We start from the raw sequence: 4,996 nt of genomic DNA on the forward strand, positions 1-4,996 counted from the left end.
CTGTATATTTTTATTGATTCATAAAGAAAGTAAAAGAACTGCACTTGGAAAACTACAGGCCATTAAAAAAGAGAAAAAGATATAAACCAATGGATTAATATACCATGTTGATGGGTTGGTAGATTTGACATCATAAACATGTCCATACTACCCAAAGCAATCTATAGATTCATTGTAATCTCCATTAATATATCAACAGAATATTTCATAGACACAGAAAGAAAATTCTCGAAAAAATACAAATGGAGTAAAATGAGCCTGAGCAATCCCGAGGAAGAAGAAAAAAGTTGGCAGGCTCACAATACCAGATATTAAGCTATATTATAAAGCCACCATTCTCAAAACTGCCTGCTACTGGCTTTAGAAAGACATATACTCCACTGAAACAGAACAGAGACCCCAGAAATGGTCCCAAGTCATTACGCTCTATTATTAATTTACAAAGGAGGCAAGAGCATACAATGGAGCCAAGACAGTCTCTTCAATAAATGTTAGGAAAATTAGAAAGAGGCATGCAAAATAATGAAACTAGACCACCAAATTACACTATACACAATAATAAACTCAAAATGGATAACACCCTTAAATGTAATTCATGAAACCATAAAAATTCCAGAAGAAAACATCGGCAGCAAAATCTCAGACATATGTAGCCAAATTTTTGCCAATAACATCTCATAGGACAAGAGAAACAAAGGAAAAAGTAAACAAATGGGACTCCATCAAAATAAAAAGCTTCTGCACAGCAAAAGAAACCATCTTCGAAATGAAAAGGGAACCCACTGTATGGGAGAACATATTCACCAGTGATACATCTGAGAAGAAGTTAATTTCCAAAATATATAAAGAAGTCATACAACTCAACAAAAGGAAGACAAATAATCTAATTAAAAATGCCCACAGGACCTGAATGAACACTTCTCCAAAGAGGACATATACTAGTAGATTACCATAATATGCAAATCGACCAAACGGACCAGTCCAGATGACCACGCTATGACACCCACTGGCGCCAGGCCAGCCAAGGCGGGTGCAATGTGATTGGTGGGGGGAGCACCCTTGCCATTGCCCCATGATCGCCCTGCAGAGAGAGGCCCAGGCCTAATTATAAAATGGGCAAGGGACTTGAATAGATACTTCTCCAAAGCAGACCTACAGATGGCCAATAGACATATGAAAAAAAGATCAACATCACTAATTATCAGAGCCATGCAAATTAAAACTACAATGTGGTATCACCTCAAGAAAGTGGGGCGATCAATCGGGGGGTTCCATGATTGCCTCAAAGAAGGAGGCCCAGGCCACCCTCTATAGGGCGATTGATTGGGGAGGGGTTCCACAATCGATTACCCCAAAGAGGGAGGCCCAGGCTGCCTGCCCGAATGATAAATCAACAAACAACAAGAGCTGGTGAGGATTTGGGGTAAAGAAAACCTTAGTACTGCTGGTGGGAATGCAGGCTGGTAGGAATGCAGGCTGGTGGGAATGCAGACTGGTGCAGCCACTGTGAAAAATAGTCTGGAGATTCCTCAAAAAATTAAAAATAGAACTGCTGTTTGACCAAGCGATCCCACTTCTGGGAATCCCAAAACACCAATCAGGAAGAAAACATGCACTGCTATGTTTGTAGCAGCGTTATTTACAATAGCTAAGATCTGGAAACAGTTCTCTGATCTAAGAAACATGATGTTGTCAAGAGAATACAGAATTATAAGAGGCAAAAACAAAGCAAAGCAAGAAAAAGGGAATATTTTCCTGGTTGTGCCATTTACTGTGTAACACTTGGAAAGTCACTTCACCACTCTGGATCTCAGTTTCCACACTTGAGAAATTAAAGAATTTGGGCTATCCAAATACTAATCATCTTCCAATTAAACTATTATAGTCTGTACCAGCAATTTTCAACCCTCTTCCTTTTCATCTCATGGTACACATAAACTAATTACTAAAATTCTGTAGCACACCAAAAAATATTTATTTTTGCTGATCTGATAAAAAAAAATAGCTACATTCTGATTCATTCACATTGGACGGCTATTGTTGTGTTGGCTGTTGTTGTTTATTTATTTATTTTGACAATCTAAGGGCAAAGAGGTCAGTGCCCCTGACTACATAGGTATTTGCATGTTTTAAAAATTCTTGTGGCACACTGGTTGAATATCGGTAGTCTTTACAACTTAGTTTACAGATAAGGAAGCAACAGTGAAGGCATAAAGATTCTTAAATTGTTGTATTTTATTTTGTATTTCTCCATGTGGATGAAAAAGCAGTAAGGCACCTTAAATCTCTTTATCATCATAACAATCTTAAAAGTAAGTAATATTATCCCAATTTTATATCCCTCTGGAAACTGAGGCTCCAGAACGGACAGTGTCTCTTGCAAAAGGTTATCAGCATGTGCTAAATGTTTTATTGTCTAGTATACAAAGTCAAGCACTATAATTATAAGGTATACAGAGTAAGGCAGATAATGTAAATGCTGGATGTTTCTGTGGTAAACCAGAGATTAATGTCCTATTTAAAGGGAGCAGTTTCCCGACCGGCATGGCTCAGTGGTTGAGCTTCGACCTATGAACCAAGAGCTCATGTTTCGGTTCGATTCCCAGTCAGGGCAGGTTTTGGGCTGAATTCCCATTGTGGGGTGTGCAGGAGGCAACTAATCAATGATTCTCTCTCATCATTGATGTTTCTGTTTCTCTCTCCCACTCCCTTCCACTCTGAAATCAATAAAAATATATTTTTTAAAAAATGAAAAAAAAAATGGAGCAGCTGCCACTCATCTAGGGTCAATTGTTGAAATACAGTCATGTGGTTCCAATGCCGTCAGATCTTTAGATTTTACAAGATAGTTTGTCTTTGATGTCTCAAATTTTATTTTCAATATTCCAATTTTTAAATGCTGGCAAGGCAACTGATTCAAATGTTTAAAAAAATAGAGTTGGCTAAATTTGGTCCACAGGATGACAGTTTGCATATATAAACTTTTTGTTTTTGAAATTGTGAATTCTTTATGAACCAAAGTAATGTGGAATAGGAAGAAATCACAGCATCAATATCAATCTCATTTTCCATCAAATAATTATCAGAAGTGCTCATGGTAAAATCACATAATTAAAGAAATTGCTTCTCTTTATTTCAGGTCCTGTGGCGAAGGTGTAAATTAATATACCGGCAAAGAGTCAACAGTTCACCAGAAAAAAAGATAGTGGATAATATTTAAACAAAAAAAAAATCTGTTCTTAAGTAATTGAAATTGAATATATCTGTGTGATGAAAAATACAAATATAATAAATGCACATTGAAACTTTAAAAATAATGGGGATAGATAGGAGCTATTGATTTGTAACTTTTAGAAGATATGACAATTTGGGAAATAAATGTATGCTGTCATTTTTTAACTTATATAGAAAGCCATTTGAAAATACTGTACATGCTTTGACAATAAACAAAGTTCTATTTAAAGTAAAGCTCTAGATACAGAACCTAGACAGAACTTGGCTGGAGATGCTGGCGACTGAACCTGGCTGAAGAACCTTGACAGAACCTGGTGAACCCGGCCACAGAACCTAGACACAGAACTTAGACACAGAACCTAGAGACAGAACCTAGTAAGAGAACCTGGCTGAAGAGCCTAGAGACAGAACCTGGCTACAGAACCTGGATAGAACATGGCAAGAGAACCTGACTAGAACCTGGTGACTGAACCTGGCTGGAGAAACTGGACAGAACCTGGCTGGAGAACCTAGCGAGGGAACATGGCTACAGAACCTGGCTGGAGAACCTGGCTGGAGAACCTAGCAAGAGAACATGGACACAGAACTTGGCTGGAGATTGTGGCTAGAGATCCTGGCAAGGCTGCTGATCAACTGAACGCTGTCTCCGTGTCATTCCTTCTTCACCGACTCCGTCCACACCTTTGGGGACCCCTGGACCTGCTGGGGTTGGACCCCAGCAGTTATAAAATAAAATGATAAAATGGGACACGCAAAAAAATTATATAACTCAGGTGCCATTTCTTTTTGAGGAAATGAAAGGACTAGACTGGGACCACCATTGACAAAAAAAATCTTACTATTGTCTTGTTGGTTGGCTGTTTGCCTTCCACCTTAGAAAAATACAGACTTCTATTGAAAATGGGAAGCAGGGTCTCTCTCCTTCCCTTGGCCTAACAAATACACATGGAATTTCAAAGAATAGCCAATATATATATTTTTTACTTCAGGTAATCCAATTCATGCAGAATTCACTCAGTATAGGGATTCTAGAGTGGTTGCCCTGGTTTATTTACTTGTTAATTTACTTCATCCTGGGTTCTGTTGAAGGTGCTAGGTCTCATTGCTAGACCCTGAGTAAATGATGTCTCTACTCACTGAGATGTCAGAGCCTAACCACTCAGGATGTCAGAAAGGACATGTCTGGGGAAATGCAAGGCTATGTGCTGGGTTGTAGAGTAAAATGGGAGAGAAAAAAAAATATAGTAAAGCTCTAGCTCAGCTGGCATGGCTCAGTGGTTGAGCAATGCCCTATGAACCAGGAAGTCATGGTTTGATTCCCGGTCAGGGCACATGCCTGGATTGCGGGCTCGATCCCCAGTGTGGGGCATGCAGGAGGTAGCTGATCAATGATTCTCTCTCATCATTGATGTTTCTATCTCTCTCTCCCTCTCCCTTCCTCTCTGAAATCAATAAAAATATATTAAAAAATAAAGCTCTGACCTACTGATAATTACCAAGAGAATCAATAAAATGTTTAATGTTTCCATTAAAAAAGTCATAGGGATGGCAGTATTTTATTATTTTTTTAAAATCAGACTTTAAGGCCCTGGCTGGTGTTGCTCACTAGTTAGAACATTGGCCCACACACAAAAAGGTCTCCAGTTTGATTCCCAGTCAAGGGCAAATACCTAGGTTGCAGGTTGGATCCTCTGCCCAGTCAGGACATGTGTGGGAGGCAACCAGTAGATGTGTGTCTCTGTCTCACATCAATGTTTTTCTC

General features: G+C 38.9%; 1 protein-coding gene across 1 annotated transcript in view; it reads right to left on the reverse strand.

Moving 5' to 3' along the window:
* LOC102765497 (cysteine-rich hydrophobic domain-containing protein 1) overlaps window positions 1–4,996 on the reverse strand; it is a gene marked incomplete at its 5' end in the record, with an annotated part of 30,556 nt that overhangs the window by 24,637 nt on the left and 923 nt on the right. The window lies entirely within an intron of this gene.

This window comes from Myotis davidii, unplaced genomic scaffold (assembly GCF_000327345.1).
Source record: "Myotis davidii unplaced genomic scaffold, ASM32734v1 scaffold418, whole genome shotgun sequence".
In the NCBI taxonomy this organism is placed as follows: Eukaryota; Metazoa; Chordata; class Mammalia; order Chiroptera; family Vespertilionidae; genus Myotis; species Myotis davidii.